General features: G+C 44.4%; 1 protein-coding gene and 1 long non-coding RNA gene across 6 annotated transcripts in view; both read left to right on the forward strand.

Annotated features, from left to right (window-relative positions):
* The window catches only part of FGF13 (fibroblast growth factor 13), a 486,720-nt gene that overhangs the window by 101,699 nt on the left and 357,262 nt on the right, over positions 1–27,759 (forward strand). The gene's annotated exons all lie outside the window — the stretch shown is intronic.
* On the forward strand, positions 25,126–26,427 carry LOC145717772 (uncharacterized). Its single transcript, XR_014141177.1, has 2 exons — positions 25,126–25,424; positions 25,457–26,427. It is a non-coding gene; the product is annotated as an uncharacterized LOC145717772 (long non-coding RNA).

The raw sequence follows: 27,759 nt of genomic DNA on the forward strand, positions 1-27,759 counted from the left end.
CTTAGAAGTTGTGTCTTTGTTCACATATTCTCTGAGCCCAGCCCAATAAAATGATTCATTAAAATATTTAAATCAGCTACCAGAAACCATAATGAGGATAAACATCTCGGAGGCCCAAATCGATTATCTCGTGCTCCCGTTCCATCTGCGAAGACTGGTTCTCCATCCGGCCCTAAAAGTTTGTAAGTGTGAGGGCCTTAAGACCCTAGTCAGCAGGAAATTACAAAACCTGGGCTCCTCCAACCAAAGCCTAACCTTTCCTTTAGAACTTTATGGCACTGGAATGGAACAAATTCATGTCGAAGGTATTGTGAGTGGTAGCCGTGGATTTTGAATACCGCCGCTATGGCAGGCAAGTTGGATGGCCCTGGGGAGGTCACCAAACTTTTGTATGGCTCGGGAGAGTCATCTGGCAAATGAAGGGTAATCAATCTGGAGTGCCTCTGTGGAGTTAGGAGGGCAGCTCTAAGGGGCCTCTGGGTCTGGAATGTGCTCCGTGTGCTGGAGGGCGCTGTCGCGCACAGGACAGGGATTTGTCTTGGGATGGCTACTCAGTCACAGATCTTACATTAGAGGCATAGATTTGCTTTAGCTTGACAAACATGCAGGATTAGCCTTCCCATGCTGTATCACTCACATTATTTCTGGAATCCTGCTATTGCCAACAGAAGCCAACAGAGTGCTTCCCCTCGATGTGTATGAAGCATGCCGTCTTTTCTTTTACACAAGGGAGGTGATTTTGAAGAATTGAATGAAAATCACATAGTCATGCAGCAACTCATATTTACTTAAAGGAAGTTCACTTTTTGCAGGAAACTCGAAGGGAAACCTGCTGAATTATTTGATAGAGGAAAAAGTCCTTTTGTAATGGAAATAATCATCTTCTATCTCTTCTATAAATTTAGGTTTTTTTAAATAATTTTTTTGTAGTATGCCAGCCTGTAATGTATTCTAAAGTATTAGACTGTAAAATCATGGGCTCTAATATATTCTAAAAAGATGATGATGGGGTTTAAATAAAAGGCAAATATTTAGTTACTGTGGTAGTAGTTGCTCTTGTTTATTGACTGCTTACTCTTGGGCCCCACACTGTGCTAACTGCTTAATATGCTCAATCTTATTGGATCCTCGCTATTTGATAGATGTCATGAAGGTGAACTAGAGTCATTTATATTGTATAGAGTTTGGAACCTGAGTCATGGGGCTGGGAGGGACCATAAACGTTCAGAGGAGGACTCTGTGGCCCAGAAACGGAAAACAGTTTTCCTTGAGTCACTCAGGAAGTTAGTGGAAAGGCAGGGATTAGAAATCAAGCTTCACAGTTCCCCGTGCAGTACCTGTTCCCCACGTGGCCCCATCCCTACTGCACACAGCATCTCATGATCTACGCATGCCAAATAGTGGCAGTTGAAGGTTAAAGAATGAATGAATCATCAACAGGTTTTATTTTTTAAAGTGTCCAGAAGCCTGGGGCACCTGGGTGGCTCAGTTGATCAAGCCTCTGACTCTTGGTTCGGCTCAGGTTATGATCTCAGGGTCCTGGAATCAAACCCCCCCCCCTTCCCGTCAGGCTCTGTGCTCAGTGGGGAGTCTGCTTCTCTGCCTCTCTCTTCCTCTGCCCCTCGCCCCTGCTTTCTCTCTCTCTCTCTAAAATAAATAAATCTTTTTAAAAAAGTGTCCAGGAGCCCTGGGTCCAGTGCCTTTGTACCTGAGACCTGTTCAGTGTGGCCAGATAGGGAATCCTACTGAAAAACAATATTGATATTATTAATGGTCTTGGTAAAATGTGGTAAAGAATCAGAGAGTTTAAAATGGGAAAAAGTTGAAAAAATTGAAAATCATACAGGACACAGTAGCGCACTCAACATAATTTAAATCAGGGTTGGACGAACTTCTTCTGTAAAGGACCACATAATATGTTTGAGGCTTTGTGGGCCATACGGTCTCTGTTCCAACTGCTTAACTCTGCCATTGTAGTATGAAACGAGCCATAGATCATACAGAAACACACAGCCATGTATGCGTTACAATAAAACTTTATTTACAAAACAGGTGGCAGGCTGGATTTGGTTTATGAGCTGTAACTTGCTGGCATCTGAATTAAACCATCCTGGTTTCACAGCAAGGAGTGTGAGTTGGTGTGCTTATGAGCGCTTTGGAGTGTGTATTCTCCTTTTGTCAGGCAGGCAGGAAATGGCCAAGCTCAATTTAGGGTTGAGCAGTCCAGTGTTGCCCAGTGTCCCTGGTTACCCTTGGGTGTGCCAAAGGCCACATTTCTCAGAGGGTATTCCTTACTGATAGCCTGCCTATTCAGTTTCACAGTTCTTTTTGGAAACCCAGCTTAAGAAGTATTTTGAGCGGTGAAGTCAACAGCAGCTAATATGTATCTCAAATGTAATGACAAGAAGCCCTAGCCTTGGCCTCACCAAATACCAGGCCCTATAAACTGCTCCTCTGAACTTAACCCCCTGCCCCCCACATTGTTCTTCCTGATTAGTCAAAGGCATTTCTGAATAATGATAATGGTAGTTGATCATGGTGGTTGATATTTATTGAAGACCTTCTATGTGTCAGGCAGTTTACCTGACATTAATACATTTTTTTCCTGAAGCTCTCATTCATTTATTTCTCAAAAGCCTGCCTTTGGGAACGTGGGCCCTTGGCCAGATCTTGACTTGTGAAGTTTGTTCTCACTACCTCTTCTTCCTCCTTCGTAAGCCCTGTACCCGCTGGTGGCCAGCGCCCACTTCCCCTTAAGTCTGGGTCCTGTGTCTAACACATTTCGTTCAATCACAGACCTCAAGGAAGGTTCTCAAAAACTCCTGATATTAATACATTTTCATTGTTGAATTCTTACCACAACTCTGTGAGGCAGATACTATCATTTCTTCCATTTTTTGCTGGGACATTGAGGCTCAGAGAGGTATAGTGACTTGACCAAGGTCACACAGCAAGTAAGTGGCTGAGGCAGATCGAAAGCCCAGGTGGAGTGATGATAAAGTCTATGCTCTTTACCATGGTAGCACACTTCTATCTCTGTCCCTGGTCCTCGAGGGCATAATCTCCATCTTCCTCGGAATCTGGGTCCAAGAATCGTTTCTCACTTCTTCCTGTCCCATGTCCTTGACTCTTCCCACTTGGACTGCTGCAGTGGCTCCCAACTGGCCTTAGCACTATGAGATATAATTCTCATTCTACACAAGTTGCCTACGGTCTATTTCAGAACATTTTTATCACCTCAGAAAGCCCCAAACCCTCCAGCTATCATGCCACTTTCCTCCTGTCCCCCCCGCCCCCAGCACTAAGCCATCACTAATCTACTTTCTGTCTCTACAGATTTCCCTGTTCAGGACTTTCATATATATGGAATCCTAGAGTATGTGGACTTTTGTGGCTGGCTTCTATCACTTAGCATAATGATGTTGAGGTTCCTGATGTTTTCCAGGTTCATTTCTGTTGTAGTATATGTCAGTACGTCATCCTTTTTTATGGCCGAATGATATTCCATTGTATGGATGGACCATATTTGTTTATCCCTTGATCCATTGATAGACATTTGGGTTATTTCCATCTTTTGGATGTCATGAGCTAATTGGCCTCTTAAATGTATTCTGCACAGTATTCTCTGGTTAATTTTCCTAAAGTGCAGCTCTCATCATGTCACCCCTCTGATTGAAAGTCATCACTAGGGGCGCCTGGGTGGCTCAGTTGTTAAGCGGCTGCCTTCGGCTCAGGTCATGACCCCAAGTCCTGGGATCGAGCCCTGCTTCAGGCTCCCTGCTCTGCGGGAAGCCTGCTTCTCCTTCTCCCACTCCCCGTGCTTGTGTTCCCTCTCTCGCTGTGTCTCTCTCTGCCAAATAAATAAATCTTTAAAAAAAAAAAGAAGAAAGAAAGTCATCACTGATTTCCAATGCCCTCTTGGACATTGTTTAAGCTCCTGTGAGTTTGGATTTTGTTGTGGGAAGGTGTGGCATGGAGTGGGTTCTTATTCTGGGGGAGGGATGGCGAGGGAGCCGTGCTTTCCTGTGCATGGAGCCTTCCCATGATGGTGCAGCCTCTGTGAGCTCGCCCTCCCTTTTCATCAGCTAGGGCTCTCACCTCTGTTACTGCCCACTTGGTCCTCAGCGTGTGGGGCTGCATACTGGGAGGGAGATGCTTCCCTCTGTATCTCATTTGCTTTGCTGGACTGGGAACCCCTTGAGGTCAGGAATCAAGTGTAAATGATAATCCTGACTGCAAGTATAACAAGAATACATACCATTTGTTTGAGGCATTGTTATGTACTAGACTCTCCACCAGGTCCTTTGATTGGTTAACTAACCTGGGAAGTCCTCAGGGTAAGTACTATTATTCCAGTGTCATAGATGAGGAAACAGACTCTGAGAATCTAAGTAACTTGTATTTGATGACTTGGTAGGTCAATGACAGCACTCCGGTCCATCAGACTCCAAAGTTTGTCATTCCACAGTGCTATGCTGACAAGGACGTCTTTTTCTCTTTCTGCTCCTGCTTCTCTTCCTTAGCTTCCTCTTCCTCCATCATCATGCAACACTCCCATTTTGCAGATGAGGAAATTAAGGCCCAGACAAGTTAGGTGTCTTCTCAGGGTTACATTCTTAGTAAGTGATGTAGCAGGGACTTTAAAATTAGAACTTCTGTCTCTAAGCACATTTCTACTCTCCCCGACTGTACCATGGTATTAGTGTATGTTGGAGCCTCAGCAAGCTGTTTGATGGTGATAATTATCATGTTATAAAACAGTAAGGAGGAGAAGATGCACATACATAAACAAGTAGGGAAACTATAAGATACTATATTGTGGTGAGGATTATAAATGCCATAGAAATTGTAGAAGAGAAAAGTTATGAAGCTTTGTGGATGAGGGAACACTGATGTTAGGCATGAGTTTAGTGAGGCAGAGAGGAAAGAGGCGGGGGGCGGGGAGGGGGGAAGAGGTTGACATCTTCCTGTGGGGCCATTCTCCCAGGCCAGTCCTCCCCATGGACCCAAATTCTCTGGTCTCACCACCACTGGGGCAGCTATTAGGAAAGAAATAGTTGCATAATATGGAAATGGGTATGTGGCTCTGTAATATGCTTCTGTTTCTCAAAGGGACAGGCCAAGGACATCGTACATTTGGATGATGTCTGTCAGAATTACTTGAAGTTCTATTTTAAATGAGTTTGTTGTGGTGAATGCATCAACACCGTTTCCGGTGGCTACAATTTGTGGGAGAGTTCACACAAGCAACCATCTATGCATCAAAGCATGAGTCACGCCCAGACATGGTTATAGCGGTGCTCGTTGCTGTAACAAGTCAGCCCTCCCACCAAGGGCCGCAGCCCCAAGCAAAGGCCATGGCCTGTGTAGTTCTCTTCTTTCCTCGTGTTGGTTCTGTGTTGTGAAATATGCAAGCAGACAGCACAAGCCTGGACTATTGGATCGGTCCAAGTTTAGAATAGGCCAGGGTGATAAGGAAGCATAGATAGCCCCATAGACTGCCTTGGTGACAAGTTCCCAGGAAGTCCCCCAGGGACCACAGGAAGGAAAACAGCCCATGACGGATGCCTGGGCCTCTAACAGGGCGAGCCTGCGCTGGCTTGGAAGCCTACCACTGCTTTGGGCTCTGTTTTGCATTTCTCTGAAAAGCCTTTCTCTGTCTTCAGAACAATCCACTTGTAAAATCTACTTGATTCTGAAGAATCTGTCCTTGTCTAGGTATTTAACTTATATTCCAGAGTACTGTTTTCTCCTCATCTTCTGAAACCGTTCTGTAGTAACAGCGTCACAGAATTGTTTCAGGAACATGTCTGGTGGCCCGCTTAGATAGAAACCGATTTTAAAAATCTGCAATTAATTTCATTCACTACCGTTTTAAAGGGAATAGACTGAGGCCTTGATGCATTTTTTCCATTGCAGAAGTATTTTATATTTATTCTGAAGATTTTATACTTCCTCACATTCCATTTTTTAATTCCTCAAGTATAATAGCTCTGTCAGTTCTCTTGAAAGGCAAAATAATACCCCATTGAATATTCTTTTTTCAAAATTGTAAACCTGTTTCTCACCTAAAAATATGATACCGTGTCTGATTAAAATGCACAAATAATAGCACGTGTTCAAAACAAATGCTGTAGTTGGAATAACAATAAAATAAATCTCACCAGTTTGTAGGTATTTGCAGCAGACTATTCAATAGCTTTTGGCTTCAAGGATGATTAAAAAGTACATTTATTGATTTCTAACCAAACCACTATATTAATCATCTCTGGAGGCATAGTGGACTATTGGCTTCTTGTCAGAATGGCTTTGAGGAGAATGTGGCCTTTGGTTCTTCTCAGCAGAGGTCAGAGTTGGGTCTCTGGCTCCACTGCATTTATGGTTTAGCAGCAAAGTTTCCTCAATCTTGGTGGACCTGTTCTTTTTGAAGGGACATGAATCGTGTTTGGGGACTGGACAGACTCAGAGCATCTCAACCTTACAAAAGATTTCTCCTCTTGCTCGATCTTTGGTTTGTGTCTTCCTGAGATGCTAAGCCACAGCAGCTACCTTTCCTGGCCCGTGGTATTGTGGGAAAAGAGCAAAGGATGAACGGTATCGAGTCTCTTCCACTTGGGTCAAGGAAGGTGGCTCGCATACAAAGTCAGAGATACCTGTTTCCCTTTGGCATATGAGAGATCACATCCCTGCACCTCTGAGCTTTTACTTTTCTTTTGTTTTTTCTTTTATTATTTTTAGAGAGGGAAAGAGTGGGGGAGGGTCAGAAGGGGAGAGAGAATCTTAAGCAGGCTCCACGCTGGGCGAGGGACTTGATCTCACAGCCCTGAGATCATGACGGGAGCCGAAATCAAGAGTCGGACGCTTCACCGACTGAGCCATCCAGGTGCCCCTGAGCTTTTACTCTTCAAAAAAAGAGGGAAGTATGAAGCTTTTGATCTTTCTTGGCTAGTGCATGGATCCTATTGTTTGCAGGTGCTCATACTTTTCAAAGGGAAAAAAAAAAATCTTCCCTGCCACCATTTGGGGCTTGGTCTACTGATCACATTCCCACTGTTGTTTCACGTCAATGCCGCTCAGAGCCTCTCAGTCTTTTGAACTCTCTGTCGTCCCCCTTCTGCCACTTCCTCCTTCTTTCCTTTCCTTCTCCTCTCCCTCCTGTCTTTGGTCACTCCCTCTCACTCCCTTCTTCCGTCTCTCCATTCCTCTCACCGCTGGGTGCTAGGGTGTCCTTACTGAGGTCCCTACTTGGTAGCCTTTCCTTACCTCCTTCATCTTCTGCTTGCGTGTCCTTAGTACGTGGTCTGTGGAACATGGTGGAGCTGTGATTCAAGCTGGGGCCATCTGCTCTGCAGCCCCTGCTCATACCCAGCCTTTGTGTGTCACAATACACACACTATGATGGTTTCCAGCCCCAGACAAGTTGTCTACAACAACAACGTGTGTGTGCGTGCGCACGTGCGCGCGCATGTACTTGCTTTCCCCAGTATGGGACAGGATGACCTACATGGCTATTGCATTATTCTGGGAATATGGTTGGGCCCGCCTCACACTCAGATCTGCCTGTTAGACTTACTCATCTAGGAGTAAGCTGTTATTTTCATGACCAGAGCTCTTCTAATATAGCAGTTTTCACACATTTTTTGGTATTTTTGCTCTGTATTCTTTTAAGAGGATTTTTTTTTGAGTCCTCACTGAAAAATCTTATGCCAAGTCCAGTATGTCCAACAGGTCACGCGGGGGCTGCTGTGTTTGACGTGTGGGTGGGAAATTCAGTGCTTGTCTTCTCCTCCCCCACCCCAGGGGCCCACTGAGGGATACCGCGGAAGAGTGCTACGGGTCTTTGGAGCGGAGTTTGATGTATCCCTGGGCTGGTCCCTTTCCCTTTCAATTCGTAGGTGAGATCCAGAGAGCAGGGCAGGGGAGAGGGCACGCTACAGAAAGGCTCAAGGGCAGAAGGTTGAAGTGTCATGCCACTAGGAGCCCAGTCATTGGTCCTGAATGAACCAAAAAGGTAACCCTTTGTTTTACATCTGTATCAGTATTCTGACAGCTGTGTGGTCAGTCTTGGGACAGAGGATATAGAATTATTGTTCTTTCTGAGACAGAAAGGATCCTCTCCCCTACTATCCCCCACCACCAAAGCCCCAGACAGATCCAGCCATGGACAGCAAATTGACAGGTTACCATGCCTTTGTTAGAGATTGGTAAAGTAAGATTTGTTCCTATATTATCAGGTTGTTATTTCCTGTATTTATTCTTAGAAGAGAGGCTGGGTCAGTCAGACCCAGTAAATGAATATTTACTCGATACATTTGGCTCTGTTCTTCTAAGGCCCGGGTGAGGATGGGCTGTGCTTGCAGGCACAGAGTTGCCAGACGTAACAAGGCAGGGAGCCGAGATGAGACCACCAGCTGTAGCCATGGGGGGCACAGAGAGAGCGGTTCCACTATCTACTAGTAGTGGGTACAGAGTGGGGCTGTCAGGAAAGGGACTCTAGGGCAAAGGTTGCCCGCAGAGGGGCGACCTCACGGACAGGGAGGTGAGGGGTGGCTCTGGGCTCTGTTCAGACTCCTCTTTCTCTCGCCTTTTCCTCTGAGCTCTGCCAGTTGTTAGCAGTGGATTTCCCACAACAGCCCTTAGCCGGCCGGCTGTCGTCGCTGTCCCTGCACTATTCCAGGCCCTCCCATCCCTCACCTGACCTACCAGGAGAGCACAGCACTCATCTTTCTGCCTCCAAACTTTTTGTTTTTTTCATGTTCATGGCGAAACATACATATGGAAAAATAAAATGAACCCCCATGTCTCTACCTTAGAGCCTGGGCAGTCGAATAATACTGCCTGTACGTTAGAAGCCTGTCCCTGAAAACCTTGCTAAATTTAATACAATTCTAATAATTTATAAGATTCTTTTATTCTATATAATTAATCAAAGCATTAGCAAATCCTGACAGGTTTATTTCTTCCTTTCCAGTCCTTCTGCAGTCTTTTCCATTGTTTTGCCTTACTGCACTGGTTAAGACCTGCAGTGAAATGTTGAATCAGAGTGGTACCAGCCCAAGAGTATATCCTGGACATTCCTCTTTTGTTCCTGATTTTAAATGGAATTCTTATAATATTTTACCACTGAGTTATCATGCCTCCCAAATATTTTGTTATGGATAGCTTTTATCAGGTTGCTAATGGATTTTATTGTGGAAGGATGTTGATTTTTATCAGATGCATTTTCTGTATCTTTTGAGATGTTTGTACAGCATAGTTTTTTCTTTCTTTCTCCTTTAATCCTTTGGAGCAATGCAGTGCTTTACACTCAGAATTTTTCACGTGAAAACAAACTTAAATTCTTGTAATTAACCCAGCTTGGTCATGATTGATTTTCTTTTTTAGACATTGCTAGATTTCATGTGCTGGTATTTTGTTCGGCGTTTTTACATTTATTTTCACAAGTTAGGTTAGTATGACTTTTTTCTTTCTCTATTATTCTTGTCTATGTTTGGTGCCAAGGTGAAAGTAGCCTCATAAAATGAGTTGGGAAATATTCCTTTCTTCTATTCTCTGGAAGTGTTTATATAAGATTGAAATTATCTGTTTCTTGAGGGTTTAGTAGCTCTTGCTTGTAAAAAACCCTCTGGGGCCTGGCATTTGTTTAATATGATGCTTTAAATTTTTTAAATGGTTATAGGGCCATTCTTGGGTCAATTTAAAAATTTATAGTTTTCTAGTAATTTGCATATTTCATTGAAATTGCTGAATTTATGGCTGTAAAGTTGCTCATAACATTATCTGATCTTTTGTCCTCTGCTGCATCTACAGTTTATACCCCTTTTAATTCTTAGTATTGTTTATTTGCCTGTCTGATCTCAGTACTTTTCCTTCGTATTTCAAAGTCCACATAGTCTTGCTTTCTATTAAAAAAAAAATCCATTTTCTTATTCATTACTTTGCATTCCAGTCACACTGGATTACTGTTTTTCTCTTGACAGATTTGTAATTTCCTTAAGCAGTGCCTTCATTTATGGCCTTCCCACCATTTTGATCACTCTTCCCTACATGTTCATCCTTTGAACTACTCGTTTCTCAAGGCTCATCTCAAATTCCACCTGTTTTATGAAGCTTTCTCCTATTCTCCCTCAAACAGGATAGCTATCTCCTCCTCCTGTGTTAATCGCATATCCCCCCAACTTCTCCATCTCAAGTCTCATGTTCTGTTTTATATTGAATGAATTGCTCACATGTGTGCAAACTCCTGCAGGTCGTGAGCCTCAGGAAAGTGAGACCCTGTCATATTCATGCCTGCACTCTAAGATCCTAGCAGAGAACAACTCGAGAGTCTGTTAAGTTCAACTGAACTGAATCAAACTGAGTGGAATTGAACAGGTATTCTTCCTTTGGCAAAATGTAAAGTTAAAAAAGTGAATTGTAGGCCGCATGATGCAATCCTGGCTAATGTGAAGATGTCCTTACCTCTGAACACTCCCCTTTCCTCAACTGGCCAAAGTCTGAAAGTCCAGCATTTGAGCTTCATTCATCTGTATGTGCTTCCTGCTTACTAAAAATGCTACCTGGTCTGAGGAAGCAGAGGAGGCCTTAGCAGGCATTGATAACCACACCTCTCATGGTCTTCACTGTTTCCTACCAAGTGAGTGGATTTACTAGATCCTTTCCTGAGAGCAGATATTGAGGAGACATGGACAAGGAACTTCTCTTAGAGGGAATGAGGATGCAGAAAAGGATGGCTAGGTGTACTCATAGTTGTTATGCTTTAATTAATATCTGTTCTCTTCCAAGTATTATGCTAAGTTGCATGTAATCTTTGTTCCAACTCACAGAGGTAGGTACTCTTACCATCTCCAGTTTTATAGACAGAAAAACTGAAGTTCAGAGAATTTAAGCAATTTAGCCAAGGTCAGTCAGCTAGTAAGTGGCAGAGCTGAGATTTGAAGCAAGGTCTGGCGGACTCTATTCTTGGACTCTATTCTTTGACTACCCAATCTATCTGTTCTTTATGACCTCATCTGAAAACCTCAGCGATGGATTGGTCACCTGTTACGGGAGTCGCCTCTGCCTGGCTCCCACTATCCCATGGTCAGTTTTTCAGGCATTTTAGTGGGTCACATGTGACCTCCTGTCTGCTGACTGATCTTGGAAGCTGCTGGAATGGGTAAGAATGTGTGCCGCTGCTTGGGCTACTTCCTGTCCCGATAGCATCTCTCTACTCCTTGACTTGGAGCTTCTGGGTTTCAGAAGGGTCTGGAGCTTCCTTAGAAACAAACATCTCTGCTTTGTCATGCCATTCTCACCTCATCTACAGGCTGTTCCTAAAACCTCAGCATATAACATCTGGATTTTGGAAGCAATAGCTTCCTTGATTAAAAGGGGGGAGGGGAGACAGCTGTTTCCAAGTAAGCTGGGAAATAGCTCAGAGGGCCAAGCAGAAACCATGAATGTTTGGGTACTGTGTATATTTGGAGGCAATTTGGGGTTTACTATTTCCAGGTAGTTGTCTGCTGGCTGGGAGAGCACTTTTTCCTCCCCTCACCCCACCATCTGCAGAGCCAATTCAGTAGCTTCCAGATCAATAGCCTTACAGGTCATCTGGTCCAAACCCATCATGGTGCAGATGAGGAGCCAGAGGTGCACAGAGGGGCAGTGTCTCACCCAGAGCCACATAGAGTGGGAGTCAAGTCTGAAGCCTCGGGGCTTTTGATGGAATGTCCCAGATTGGGAACCTTCATTGGCCCTCAGTGCACACTGCCCTTTCTTATGAGTTATCTTTCCAAGGGCACAGGCTTTTTATTTTCAGTCAGGCTGTAAGTGCCTTGAAGACAGAAAGCACATTTCCTAATTGATTTTGGACTCCCTACCATGACTCGCACATAGTTGGCCCTCATTGGGGAATTGGTGGCTTGACTGGGTTGGCCTTCTCCTCTTCTGACTCTTACTCTACAGGACTCCTGGTCTCTCTGTATGGCATTGCCCTTGGCAGGTGTAGTCCTCTGCCATATGTAGATCTTCTCGCCTGGAGGCGGCCCCTCAGCACGCTGAACCTCAGCACTTCCACACCCAGCCCCTCCGTTAGCTCCAGTTTCTTGAAGTCCATTCCAAATTTTGTCTCTAATTCATGCAGATTTGTTAAAATGGTCCCTCATTGCATACACACCGTGTGTGGTGTGTTTTTTTTTTTTTTTTTCACTTAACTTTAGAGCTATATCGGGATTCTTCACACAGCACTATTAAGTAATATGTATAATTATGTCCACCATGTCCATAAGGTGCAGAATAATTTGGTTATGAATCTTGGTTTCTGGGTCCTGCTGCTTTAAGACAGGAACCCTCCCTTGGGATATCATTCTTTTTTTAAAAAAAAATATTTATTTACTTGAGAGAAAGAGAGAGAGCGTGCAGGAACACAAGCAGGGGGAGGAGCAGAGGGGAGGGAAAGAAACTCAAGCAGACTCTGCACTGAGTGTGGAGCCCAATGTGGGGCTCGATCTCATGACCCTGAGATCATGATTTGAGCTGAAATCAAGAGCCAGATGCTTTAAAAAAAAAAAAAAAGATTTATTTATTTATTTGAGAGAGAGGACGCAAGAGCGGAGGAGGGGTAGAAGCAGAGGGAGAGAGAGAATCTACAAGCAAACTCCCTGCTGAGTGTGGAGCCCGATACGGGGCTCAATCTCAAAAGCCTGAAACCATGACCTGAGCCGAAACCAAGAGCCTTATCTGACCAAGCCACCCAGGTGCCCTGGGATATTATTCGTAACTATAAGCAAACAAATAAACAGACACTATAGAGGGCCTGCATGTAGGACAACCTTACTTTTGGATGGTAGATCGGATTTGCTCCTTTTTTCTTCATCTATATTTTTATATTAGTCTGAGGTGCTACCCCTTGAATCCTCTACCAAGCAGAGTGACTTCGGTCAAGTCATTTCGTTTTTCCCAGACTCAGTCTCTTCATCCATCGATAGAGATAAAAATGTTGGGAGGCTCCAATGGGGTAATGTCTGTCAAGGCACTTGGATGTGATATATGTAGTCCTCTGGGCAGTAGCAGTGTGATTGTTCATGATTGGAAAGCTCAGAATATAATAAAGTTGAGTTGTTAAGGATCGTTATAAGAGCAAAGCCATTGTTGTGCTCCTGCACACATCCCCTAAGCCCAGAATCCTGAGTGATACCCAGTATGTGTACTTCGCAAGGCTCCATGGAAACCCAAAAGGCTGGGGCCACTGACACTTGGCGGTGGTCTGAGGACATCAGTTGTCCTGGCCCAGAAGAGCGGGTTGGAAAGGTAACTCCAATCCTGCAGTGTGGGTTTTGGGAATCACACCTTCCTTTAATATCCATGTTATAGCTGCCCAAGGACCGTGGTAAGTCCAGGGCCCCCTTCAGCATCTTCGAGAGCCCCCCTGCTCCCTGGTGGAGGCGGGAGCTTCTATTTTTCTTGAGGCAGTTCTAGCTGTCACTTGTTTCTCCAGTGTCCCCACGCTCTCCTAGCCAGAGCAGATGGTTCGAAGTATACACGAGTGTCTCTGAAGGCAGCTGCCGGGTGGAACTGTCTGAAGTTGCATGCACACGCAGGGCAGTAAGTTGGAATTACCAAGGGGGCAACTTTGAAGACAAGACATCCCATGGATGTGTAAGCTGGGGTAAAATTTTGATGACAGCCATCCCCAGCCCACCAGAGCCGTACCTCCTACCTGGTGTGAAGCAGAAGGCTGACTGGCCCATTAATTTTACATCTCTGTTCATAGGCATGACTTTGCTTGCGGTGGGTTCTGGTAAATAGTACTCCACAGGTGTTTGTGGCATGCTCCGGTGCTCATCTCTGGAAGACTTTATTATTTCTGTCCCTGCTGATCACTCCAAGCTCCTTTGCTTGCTTGTGGGTGCTCCAGTTTAGCAAGACTCTAGTCTTGCTAAGAGTTGTGAAGCAGATTTTTTTTTTTTAAAGATTCCACCTATTTATTCATGAGAGACAGAGAGAGAGGCAGAGGGAGAAGCAGGCTCCCAAGGAGCAGAGAGCCCGATGCGGGACTCGATCCCAGGACCCTGGGATCATGACCTGAGCCGAAGGCAGACACCCAACCATCTGAGCCACCCAGGCGCCCAAAGCAGATTTTGTTATAAGAAGATTTTGTTATAGATTTGAGGTGTGTTCTGCTGTTGTAGACAAGGCTTTATCAAGTAATACTGCCTTATCCGAAGATCAGTAACTCGTCTTAGGAGAGAAAACCAGATCCACCTAGTTCATGTTCAGCAGATATCTTCAGTGAACGTGGGAAGGTTGTGCAAATTGTTCTGAGTAGGTCAAACATAAATATGCGGTGCTGAGGATTGGTCTCTCTGGTGGGGCTTTTAGATTTCTTGCAGTGTGTAGGAGCTTGGTGGATGTTCCTCTGTTCTATGCCTCCCAGCTACCTTTTGCAGAGTTTTAGTTGGTAAATACTGACTTCTGAATGGACATATTTAATTGCCAAGTAGCTTTTTCTGTTAGCTTTGATCCTGGGAGGCGGGTGCCTTTTATTGAGGACTGGTGCAGCGAAAAGCTCCAGCTAGAGCCAAGACCCAGAAAAGCAGTGGTCATAGACAATGGGATGCAATTGTCAGTTTGCTCACAGTGAAAGGTCTATTGTCTGGAAGTGGCTGGTTTCTGCCTGCGCATCCCATCCCCAGACTCCTCCCTGAAAAAAAAGCAATCAGTAGAAATGTGTTGATGAGGTCATAAAGTTTAGGACGTGAGGATGTAAAAAGGCACTCAGTTATGTAAGAGTTTGGCCAAACACAGCCCAGAGTAGAGGACTGAGTATTCAGAAGCTAGTCGGTCACATCCCTTCAGGGAGCAAGTGCCTGTAAGGAGTATGGTGTGTGTGAGCTGGGGGCCACTTACCACTTCAGATCACCGAAGTGCCGCTCAGCAATTAAGCACAGACCTAGTGAAAGAGAAGGAAAAGTCTGCCGAGCAGCCCCCCTCCTCTAAACTTCCCAGGCCCCTGCCCCACTTTAGGCAGGTGCTCATTCCCTCTTGTCTGTGCTGTTGCAACAAAGAGCCTCCTGACTGTTCTCCCACTTCCTGCGTCTCTTTTCTCGGGCCTCTTCCCCTCAGACATTTACCAGAAAGCAGTGGCAAGGTACATCTTTCTGAGGCCAGTTGTAATTGCCTCAGTCCCATGCTCAGACTCCAGCAGCTAAGGGACAGTCCACCCTCTTCCGCCTCCTGTCCATGGGCTTCCCAACCAATGGAAGAGCTTCGGTTCCTCTGTTCTCCCTTGCCTCTACTCATTTCCAGCCAAACTGGAGCCCCGCCGGCTTCCTGAACACACCTGAAAGTTTTCTCCCTCTGCCATAGCTGTTTACCTAAATGTGTTTCTCCTTCTCATAATTTCACTTGTCGTTTGCTGGTATCATCTCCTTTACTAAGCTTTCCTTGACACCCTGCCCCCCATTGGAAAGGATTCTTCTTCCTCTGAACTCACCTAGCCTGGTGCCATTAAACTTCCTTCTTGGCTTAAATTCCTGTTGCTTGTGACTTGTCTGTCTCCCTCAATGGACAGTGGGCTCCTTGAGGGCCAGGGCCTGTGTTGGATTCATTGTCATATTCCATCTTGGGGCACTAACAGAGCCCTTGGTAAATGTTGGAGTGGCCCCACCTGCCGCTCTGAAAAGCTTTCAAAAACCCCAAGCTTCTTTGGGAGGTGATGAAAACACATTGCTCCCCTTCTCAGGACTTCAGATTTCTGGTCTACCAATCAGGGGCTGGTGTGGTTTAAAGTTTGCTTGCCAAGGTCCTGGCCATCTCCAGTATTCCATGACCCAACTTTACAAGAAGAGTTTATGTGACTGGGTGTTCTACTTAGGACCCAAATTGTTCCTCTGCAGCATGGGCTCCTGCTACCTTCTGCTATCTTTGTATAAGGACAGAAACCAAGGGACAGCCTCTGCTCTTTTGCTTTCTGGGACCCCACTTCTCCCAGTATTTCTCGTGCCTTTCTGATTTGTGACCCTGGAAACCAAGGCAGTGTTTTATAGTTGTGCACAATCTGCCTAACATAGTTGTAAGGCAGGTTGAACATTGGGTACAGTGTCTGGTAAGCACTCAGTGAAGATTGCTGTTTTCCTTATCATGATTAATAGTCTCTTTCCAGTAAGGAAGGCCTGAGTTCAAGTCCTTGTTTTGTCACTTACTAGTGATGTGACTAGTAATATAACTTTCAGGCTCTAGAGGAACCTCTGCTGGGGACTTAGGCTGCAGGTGCATTGTTGGTATGAAGTAAGTTACTTCATATTAAACTGCCTAGCATGGTCATGGTGCTTGACACATCATAGCTCAAAAATGTAGTTATTGTTATGGTGATCATGATTATGGTGCACATTATAGTATAGTAGCTTAATAAATTAATTAAAAAGCCAATTTTAAGTGCCTACTGTATTCTGGGAGCTATGAAATGCACCTTCATGATAATAGTGACAAAGATGATGTTACTATTACCTGTCACTAACATTTATTGACTACTTTCTCTGCTGTGAAAGAGAGATTGAAAGAGATCCCTGGGGGCACCTGGGTGGCTCAGCTGGTTAAGTATCTGACTCTTGATTTCAGCTCAGGTCATCGTCTCAGGGTTGTGGGATCGAGCCCCGCGTCGGGCTCTGTGCTAGGCATGGAGCCTGCTTAGAATTCTCTCTCTCCCTCTCCCTCTGCCCCTAACCTCCCCTCCTTAAAAAAAAGAGAGAGATTCCTGGATTGGAGACTCTGAGTGGGACTGTATCATTAACATCTCTTTTGAAGTCTGGTCCACATCTACCTATGAATAGTGGTCAAATTTAATGTTGGGTGTTATTTGGCTCTTTGGGATTTTTCTTTCAAGTAATGATGAGTGAATCCAAATGTGGCTGGCTTTGTTGAATCTGCTTGGGAAAGCTCTGTAACTTGTTCCCCTCTTGTCAAAAACCCCACTGTAAAATTGGCCGTGGCTCTAAATTGATTTACGTGCACAGATGGGGATGTGTTAATCAAATAGGACTCCCTCCCCTCTCCTTCCTGCTGAAGTTGCCACTTAACACATCATCATTGGCTCTCTGATAGGCAGGAAACAAGTTGAGCTCCTTTTGTCTCGCTCAGAAGTCTAGGGAGTGATGTTGAATCAGCCTATAGGGTTGCTGAATCAGCATATAGGGCGTTGCTGGTGTGGTGTGCAGTGGGTCAACCTCTGGAGGCTGGGATCCAGATTCAATTCAGATCATTCCCTCCAGATGTATCCAAACTTGTCAGAATGACCGGAGCTGCCCAGATGTTTTCTAAAACCTGCCATTTGCAGGAATGGGCACACTTCAGCTTGGATTCCAAATGGTTGAATGGGGGGCGGGTCACAAACTGCAAATTGGTGACATGTAAATTAACAAAGTGATCAGAAAATCTTTGCTGCCTCTGTCATGTCACTGCTCCTTTGATTCCAAATAGCAGATCACTGGCCACCTTGCAGTTCCACTATGGAGAGACATATTTGAGAGGCATTTGATCACAGGCCTTCTGAAAAATTAATCTGTACAAAGTACAAGTAAGGTATAATTTTCTTGGCTTTTTCTGTCCCTCAAATAAACAATCTCACTGGGTTATGGGGTTAGGGCAATTGTGAGAGGTGCAGATATAGAAACTGCTGTGTTAATGACAGTGTTTTTGAGACTCAGGTGAAACCCGGATCTTTAGCTTTCCCAGGCATAAAGTGGTAGGGCCAAGAAGGTGTGGAGCATTACTGAGTTAATCCACAACCACCACCTGCTTCTCACAACTGAAATAACTGTATTAAACAAGGATGAGTTTGCTCAATACAGCTATCAAAACCCATGGTCAATGTACAGTATATCAAAGGATTTTGGGTGCACAAAGCAAATTCGGGAACAAGGCATGAGGCAGAGAATTTGACTAAACAATAGATAATTATTTAAAAATAACTTTAAAGAGGCTCAGAAAATAAATAAATAAAAGATTAGTAGTGCATGATTGTGGAAAGAACACTGTACAAAGACACTTGGATTCTAAATCCGGTTTTGTAAATTACTTGCGTATTCAAGTTTTCTCTAACCTCAGTTACCAATTTTATAAAAGGAAGTGGCCGAACTGTCTTTCAGTTCTAACATCCGATGACTGTGATGACATGATAAAACTACATTATTGATAAGTAACACACATCCCCCTGAAACAAAGTGAAAAGTCTTCTTTTAAAATTTTGATCTAGGTGTGCAGAGTATTTACATGTTGGACACACGAAAACTAAAGAGGCACATTTCCCATGTCCATAACAAAATTACCTGTCCTGCACTCAGTGTTCATAGCTTAATTTTAATTTTAATTTTATTGAGGTGAGATTCGCACAACATGCAATCAGCCATTTAAAGACATACGATACGGTGACATTTAGTATATTCACAGTGTTGTGCAACCATCAGCTCTGTCTAATTCCAAAACATCTTCATCACACCAGAAGGAAACCCCACACTCATGAAGCTGTCACTCTCCATTCTCCTCTCTCCCCAGAATGGCATCATTTTAAAAATGTATCTTCAAAGTGAATTCAAAGGGGGATTGGTTGCTTAGGAAGCTGCAGCAAGGAAAGCAACAAATATCCCTGCCTTTATTTCTCTGTCAGAGCGAATTTGAGGGACAGCAAGTCAGCGCCTCTCCGTGCTTCCTGGGAGGCACGGAGGGCTCCCTGAAACCAGTATGTCATCCTCTGAAACCAAGTTTTGGCTACTTGGCAGACTTAGAGACTTAGGGTTAGGGACCCTATCTGTCATGATGTTGAACAAATACAAGCTCATTCTTTTAAAAAAAAAAAAAATCATAAAAAAAAACAGAAAAAGCTCAGATCAGTCCAAAGAAAAGGCAAAAAATCACCTAAATTCCTAAGATCCAGAGAATCACCATTTAGTGTCAAGTCTTTGAGAAATTTTCCATACATTTTAACATATATACTATATATTTGCAAAAGCGAAGTCAGATGGCACACACTTTTTGTTATTTCATTGCCAAGGTAAAGCATGTTTGTTAAAATTCATACAAGATAGGCTTAATAAAGTATAAAATAAAACATCTGCAGTTCCTAACTTCCCTTTTTTCCATTCAGCAGTGTATCTGGGACCTATTTTTCTGTCAGTATACTTTCAGAGCATTGTTTCAATTGCCGCCCGGTAGTATGTGCCTATTTTACGACGTCCTCAAACTCTGGCTCCTGTTTTGGACACTTAGGTGATTTCTGATCATCAGCTGTCATAATGATGCTGTGGCCGGTGCCGAAATTTGTGCCCTTATCTATGTATTAGTTTTTTTTTTTTTTTAAAGATTTTATTTATTTGACAGAGAGAGATACAGCGAGAGAGGGAACACCAGCAGCGGGAGTGGGAGAGGGAGAAGCAGGCTTCCCGTGGAGCAGGGAGCCCGATGTGGGGCTCGATCCCAGGACCCTGGGATCATGACCCGAGCCGAAGGCAGACGCTTAACGACTGAGCCACCCAGGCGCCCCTGTATTAGTTCTTTTTTTTAAAAAAAAGATTTTATTTATTTATTTATTTGACAGACACAGCGAGAGAGGGAACACAAGCAGGGGGAGTGGGAGAGGGAGAGGGAGAGGGAGAAGCAGGCTCTTTTTATTTTGTGAAGCACGACCATACCCATTATTTCATTTAATACTACCAATGGCTACTCGCTAATATTTATTATAACGTATGTACTGGACATTATGCTATGTGCTCTGGACATAGGGCTCTTATTCAACCTTTCTCCTTATGCACTGCTCTAGAGATGGGAAGAGTCAGGAGGCTAGGAGAGATCCCCTCAATTGCCCAACATGTGATAGTGGTAGAGCCCAATTTTTACTTTTTTTTTTTTAAAGTAGGCTCCACAGGTGTGGAGCCCAATGTGGGGCTGGAACTCGTGACCCTGAATTCAAGACCTGAGCTGAGATCAAGCGTTGGACGCTTAACTGACTGAACCACCCAGGAGCTCCCCCAAATTTACTTTTGTCTTTTGGATTCTAGATCCAGTATTCTTTCCAGTATACCACAAACCATATTTGAATGACAGGATATTCCAAGGCTATTTATGGGCGGGTGAGTTCAATTCCACACCAGTTAACTTGGAAAGACTCACACATAAGGAAACAACGTGGTGTTCATAGACTGTGTCCCCTGCCTTCCCAGTCCAGGCTGCCTTCCTCAGGGGATGCCTGCCTGTGGTTGATTTCACCATGTGGTCCATAAGAACTTAAAGTGTGGTGCCTGCCATGCTGGATCCGTTCCCACAGTAAGACTAGAGTGGCTGTGCCTGAGGCAGTCAGGGATGATTTATGGAAGTTCGAAAGGGACCAGGAGCAGAGACTGGGGGGTGGGGGTTGGGGGAGAGGTCTCATTTACATTAAGAGTCACTGTGAATTAGGTTCTGGGGTCAAGGGCTCCAATGAATTTATCATGAAAGTGCCAATAAAAGGTATTGAAGGACAAATTGGCTGAATTCATTGGATTGTTTCATTCTATGCTGAGGAACAAATGATAGTTTGTGCTGCTTATTTTGTAGAGAAAAAGAAGCTGTAAAATGAGATGCATGTATCAGTAGGCTCCCAGGGAGAATGGCTTCCTGGAAAGAAAGTCGGGGGCTATGGGAAGGCAGCTAAGGCTCCATTCAGGAACCAAAATAATGTTGGCACTGGGAGTCTCTGCCTATTTTCAAAGACACCTGCTAAAGCTCCAAACTGTGTTCTGCTTGGCCTTGGTGCCTGGTGGCTCCACTGACCCAGATCGTGGAGCCAAGCTGGTGACTGCAAAGATTATGGATTTATAGAGGTCAAAGCTGCGAGGGTCACTGCAGATCATCTTCAGATACCAGCTTCTTGCATTGACTGGCAAAGAAACCAAGGGGCAGACAGGAAAGGGACTTGCCCAGGGTGTCCACACTGGTGATTCCCAGTGTCAGAGTTCAGGAGTCGAATTTGCTATCTTCAGCAAAAGTTATATTCACCACTGACGCACAGAACCAAATCACATCTCTTCCTTCTCTTTTTCTCCCTCCTCCACCTCTTCTACCTTCTCCACTCCTCCTCCCTTCCCCCATTTTCCCTTTCTCTACTTCTCCCACCTCCTTCATGTTCGTCTTCTCCATTCTCATGTCCTTAACAATCTCTCTGGTGTGTATTTTACATGCTCTCTAATGAACAAACCACTTTTACATCGATTATGTCATTTGATCCTTCATCTGTCTTGGCCACAGTGCACAGAAACGGAACACTTTGTGCATAGACAGAAAGTGCAAGCCCAAGGTCCCCTCCCCATTCAGGCTGGCTGGCTTCCTGAGCCTAGTACAGATGGTATATACGAGCCATGGACTTCCTCCCCGGGATCCTTTCTGTAGACATTTGAGGGTTGGACTTTCCCTGGCACAGCCTCAGGCTTGGTGGCAAGGAAGGAAGGAAGGAAGTTAAGAAGCTTTCCTGTCATTGGAGCTGGATCCTAAATAGACCTTTGCTTGGCAAGCATACTTCCCATATTCCCCGGCTGGCCCCGTGTGTGGGCCCCACTCACTGGCACTCTTTAGCCAAGAACAAATGCATGCAGACATCAGCACTCACATGGATGCCCAAGGGATGCCTCCCTGAAGAGCATCACTTTGTAATAGCCTAGCCTCCCGGGACATTAGATTTCTAGCCAGAAGATGAGGGGGTTGGGGAGAGAAGAAGGGGTATGGGGTTGGAGGGACAGAGAGAGAGAGAGAGAGAGAGAGACCTATAAGCATGCAAAAAGTATTTAGTTTAAAGGACAACTGTGTGGTTGTGTGTTTTTCCAGCCACATTAAGCTGCTTGGGAGCAGGCTTGGAGTCATTATAAAGAGTTGGCTTTAACCTGAGCTCGTGAGAGAAGGAGTGAGAGGGAATTGAGGGTGTATGCCTGCCTCTTCTTGGCTTTTTGTCTCCCTCGGCCTCCTTAATATTTCCTCTTTACCTTTTTGTGTCCTCTCTCATTTTATAACATGGAAGGTAACTCTCCTACGCAGGTATGAAATATGTCCTCCCAAGTTACAAATAGATATGGCGGAGAGAGCGAGAGAATGGCAGAGCTCCACAAGAAGCACATGTATGAAAGCAAGAGATACTGGCACTGAGCTTGTAGAATATTTAATTTTAAGGAACTTTGCGGCAGGTATTTTGGGGGAAACTCACTATAATTCTGCTTTGGATGATCTTCTGAGGTAGCAGTGTCTCCAGTTTGGTCAATGTAAAAGCCTCCTCATCATTTGTTGTTGTCAACAACAACAATGACAACAACAACAATAATAATAATAGCAGCTACTAACATTTCTTGAGTGCTTACCATGAGGAAGGCACTTCACTAAGTACTTTAGATGCCTAAACTCATTTCATCCTCCAACAGTCATAGGAGTTAAGTACTGTTACCCCCCCCCTTTTGAGATGAGGTTAGGTAGCTTATCCAATATGACACAGCTCACAAGCTTGAGGGCAAGGTTTTGAACCGAGAACTTTATGATTACATAGTCCACTTTCTTAACCACTCCTGCACTGCCCTTCAGCACCCAACATTTTGCATGTTAAAGTTGGTACATTCATCCATCTGTCTGTGCTTTCAGTAGAACTCTCCGTATCCTAGCTCTGGGCTAAGTCACTGTGCCAGTTGCTGGGTGGGGCTCAGCCACCAATCCTTCATCCCTTCTGTGCTCATTTAGAGGTTCTAAAAGAAGCTAGAGGGGGAGTTGCCTTTGTCCCCGGAAGCTGCTCTGGAAACATGAGTTTAAGGCTCTTGGTATATATCCTGATGACTAAGCCTGTGGGACTGTGCCTCTGAGACCTTTATATCTTCTGGTTTTGCTGGTTCTGTGGATATTCGGCTTCTGCCTTATTCTTTTTTGTGCTGTCATCCTACCCCGTACCCCCTCTCTGAGCTCTCAACTCTTGTAGGAGAGTCTGAGACCTGTGTCTGGCTCCCACTTCATTAGGCTTGGCGTGACAAATGGCCTTCTTCTCATACTTAACGCTGGCATGTAAAAGAGAATATGCTTTCTGTTTACATACTGCTACCATCTCCTATATCCATCTAGATCCAGAAAACCTATTTCATCAACATAAAACCCATAGAAGCAACGCATGCTGGGAATCGGTCCTCCATATCAGAGCTGATCAGGATGGATCGGTGAATTCTGTAGATCGCATCTGTCCTAAGCAGCAAATTAGCTATGCTTGACTTCAGCTACCACATTTTGCCTGCTGTGAGCTTGCTCTACCCTTCTATGAAATGTATTTTGTAACAGTGTGGAAGAAATACACAAGATTGATTAGAGTTGGCACAATTTGTGCATACTTCTGCAGTTATTATTGTAGTGGCTGCTTTAAAAGACTCAAAAAAAAATCCTTTCGCCAATTTTGTTCCTCTATAAAGTTTCATTTAAATTTTAGTGGGTATATTTATGTGTAAATTGGATCAGCTTCCAATGATAGCTCCTTATTGTTAGCATTTTGATGTTTTGTTTGCCTGAGCAGATTGATTTGCCATTATGGGAAAACGTTTGAACTAAAAAAGTCCTCTGAACTTTGTTCCACTAATCTTATCAAAGAAAAGAGAAGCAGAACATGTATACAGAAACCTGCAAATTAAATTGACTTTTCCAATTGAAATGCATTTGATCTGCATTCATTATGGAACTAGGGTAGTAGTTGCAACTTGATTCTGCAAAAACATTGAGGTTTAGGCTGTTTTCCAAAGTCTTTTAAAATTCACGCAGGAGAAGAATCGGCAGTGTGAACTGCTACTAGCATCTTCTCTTTGGTAAGAAGTTAGGATAGCTCACAGATGATGTCACTGTTCTTTCAGTCCCATCTGTCAGGCTCGGTGAGCACCGCACAATGGTGCTGTCTGTGGAAACATCCGGGCCAGCCTTGCTCTGTGGTGACAGATTGTTCAGGGCAAGCCACGAGCAGCAGAAGTGTTGCAGAAGTGTTGGGACGCTTGCAAACACGGTTTGCAGCCGTGTGACGGTCCCGTTTCTTCTGCTTGACTCCCAGGGATGGGTTAGTCTGCATAGCTTTATTCAGATGTGGAGAACTGCTAATGCCCCAGCTGTTTGCTTCCTTCCTAGCTCGCATGCTTTTCATCATTCTCTCGTTCACTCTTAACTAGGCGTATGAGTCAGGACCGCTGTGGGAACTAAAGTAGAAAAAAAGAAATGCCCAAACTTAAGCCGTAGTGGTGGTGTTCAAGTAGCTCAAGTTCAAGGAGCTCAAGTCGGTGGATGGTAGTAGGAAAGAGGAGGTCACGTGGACTTCAGTCTGAATCCTGGCTTCGTCACTTACTAGTCATGTGCCCTTGCGCAAACCACCCCAGTAAAACAATGTTTTTTACATTTTTTACATTGGTCCTGAAGTGTTCGATTAAGGTGCATATTAAAATTTCAGAGATGCCTCCTGCTCTTTAAATAAGGACCACCAAGGGGTCTGGTGAGTAGGCAGCCTACTACTACTGAGGCTGTGTCCTCAGTGCCCGTTGGTGGCACACCACCCTGGCCTTTTGTAGAATAGCGAGTCGATCCAGACACAGTTTGGGGGCATTGATCTGGGGAAAACAGTCCTGCATTTCCACAAAACCCAAAACTCTTCAAATCTCAACATTTCAGGGAGAACATTCCCCGCCCCCCCCCCACTTTGTGTCATCAAATAAACACTGCTGTCCCCACGGGCTCTCGTAGGAGGTAGGCGGGAATACCTCCTCTGAGTCTCTAGGGCCGACCCCAAAGGCATAATTTGTTATGTGTGCCAAATGGCCTCACCACTTTCAAGGCACTGAAAGTTCTCAGAGTTGCCAAAGGAACATGGGAGGGTGCCAAGGAAAACATGGGACTTTTTCTTCTCCCCAGTTCCCTGGTGAGAATCCAATTCTTCCAGCCTCAGTTAAGTGATTCTTTTCACCTCTGCAGTGTTCAGATTTCTGTGTGATCATAGCTCATTAGAAACATTATGATTGGGGCGCCTGGGTGGCTCAGTTGTTAAGCATCTGCCTTCGGCTCAGGTCATGATCCCAGGGTCATGGGATCGAGCCCGGCATCGGCTCCCTGCTCAGCGGGAAGCCTGCTTCTCCCTCTCCCACTCCTCCTGCTTGTGTTTCCTCTCTCGCTGTCTCTCTATCTGTCAGATAAATAAATAAAATCTTTAAAAAAAAAAAAAGAAACATTATGATTGCGTAGAGTTGCAGTTTACTCATACTAATACTTAATGTTCTTATTTCACTGGTCGAAGAGATGATGGAGAGAACGCATCAAGTCATTAGAAAAAAATTGCCGCCCACTGAGATTGATTGCTTTGAAGCAAATTAATCTCCGTGCGTGCAGAAGGTGCTGTGTGGTCCTTCCCTTCCCTTCCCTTTACTTTTTCCTTTTCGGTTCTGGTGAACATGACAAACAGTGCTTCAAGTAAATTGTTAGGTATAAAAATGAGTGCAAATTACGCTTCCATACGAGTGCATTTATTCCGGTGATTGCACTGATTGTATTGGACCATGGGATAATTAGGCCACATTCAGATCACAAATTCCCATTTTATACCTTTTGGGTTTTCTAATCCAGGTTGCACTAATGGCTTACAGAGTGTTTTGGTGTTGGGTGAGCAGGGAAGCCATTGTATGATATTCTTGCTAATGGGGAGGTTTAAATGTAGGGAAGGCTGTCTCCACACACGGAGGCTCTAAATGGTCAGAGAAGGGCACCAGGATAGTCGTCGGAGAGCATTTTTGCTTAGGGGTATAACGTCTGATTGTTAGGGATTCAAACTACATAAATGAAGGTTATTGGAGAAATACACATACACATGTCATTTGCCGTGGGTTTAAAATTTAATATACAGGCATATATTAAATTATCCATTCCAAACTAATGGGAAAATAGGCTGGAATGGAAAGACAGATTTAGCCTATGGCCAAACTGCAAGTCTTTTCTTTCTCCTCCATTCCTTCTGCTTTCAGTTTTTTCTTCCATTTAATTATTTGGGTACCTCAGCCAACTCTGAGCCAGGTGAAGTATATGGACTCAAACATGCTGACTGTGAGGGATGGATAAGTCAAGTGTTACCTTCCCCATAGTAGGTTAATGGGCATTTTGGAAAGAGAGCTACATGGAGACAGCCATCCTTATTGGGAAGAAACAATATCCTGATGGTGGCATTTTAGGTATTAACAGATAAAGGCTTCTTCTCCCCATGACAAAACCTGTCCCTAGATGAGGAGCAGTTGCCAGTGAGTGTCTAGGTGGAACTGGGAATAGCCCCCTTGAGCCACCAATGGAATTAGACAATGCATGTTGTAAGGAGGCCACTGGGATGACAGGTAGGGGACTGAGGAACAGAGGAGTGGAGAAGGACAGAGTGGGAAGGTAGAATCTGAGAAATAGGAGGGAGTAGGGAGAGGGTGAGTCCCTAGTTCAAATCATGGGTCTACTATTTATTTATCCATTTAAAAAATGGCACTAGTGATCCTCTCAGGGCTTACTGTCTAGTCAGGAAGAGAGACAATCAAATGATTCATGCATTCACCACAGAGGTATTGAACTTACTATGTTACAAACATGGTAGGTGCTGTGAAGAAACCTGACCTTGTATTGGGGCATCAGTGAACTTCAGTGATGGAACTGCACGACCCTAAGAAGTGAAACTTGAGGTGATATGAAGAATGAAGAGTCGTTTAGTCAAGGCTGTGTAAAGGGAACATTCCCCAAAGAGGGAAGAACAAGCCTAGGAGAATACAGTATGTTCTAATGCGTGATGTGAAGGCCAGCATTTCTGGACCATAGCAAATGAGGGAGAATGTGGTAAAAGCTGAGGCTGAAGAGATAGAAAGTGAGCTGAACCTTCCAGGCCTACCTGTCCCTGGAAAAGTGAACATTTTCCTAAGAACAGTAGAAGCCATTTGCGGGTTTTATGTAAGCTCATATTTTAATTAGATGTCTGGCTATAAGGAGGTGGGTGGTGGATGGTGGACGAAAGCAGGAGCCATGGAGGAGACAGGGAGACTACTGAGGAAGTTACTGTGGTAGACCAAACAGGGCATGGTGGTGGGCTAGACTGGGATGGAAGCGGTGGGAGAGAAAACTGGGTGGATTAGGTGACCTTGGGCAAGTAGCTTCACCTCTCCGAGCCTAATTAGGCTCATGTTTTTCATGATTTAATTTCATGGTCTATCATATCTAGTGATTTAAAAGTGGGCTTTGCTGCTAAGATCCTCTGCTATCTGTAACCTCCCTTTAGGTGCCAACTATTCAACAAAAACATCTGTCCACACTTGATATGAGGGAAAAGCAGAGCTAGCTTGGAAGCCTTTAGAATTGTATTTATTGCAATTCAGTGAGGCTGGTGATCTGGATGAGTTCTACATTTTTGTGATAAAAATTGGCTTTGAAATGAAGAAAGGAACATTGACATACACACACCCGTTACTCGTTTCATTCTTAATTGCTAAACAAAAGAGCCACCAGAAGTCTCCTCCGCATTGCACAGTAATTAAATACAACTACACTCATTTGGGAAATTGATAACAGCCACCTGAGAAGAACCTGTCCAAGACTACCTTTTGTTCTTACAGTTAGAAACATTTCCAACCAAACTTCAAAAGAAAGTGCCTTTCAGGGTTATAGTGTCTTCCCACAAACTTTTGCAACTTGGCATGCATTTCTTGCCAGCTCCTCACACTAAGCTTTGTCATAAGTTTGATCAGTGTCCAAAAGGGA

Source organism: Leptonychotes weddellii, chromosome X (assembly GCF_054177405.1).
Source record: "Leptonychotes weddellii isolate Sample4059 chromosome X, ASM5417740v2, whole genome shotgun sequence".
Taxonomy (NCBI): Eukaryota; Metazoa; Chordata; class Mammalia; order Carnivora; family Phocidae; genus Leptonychotes; species Leptonychotes weddellii.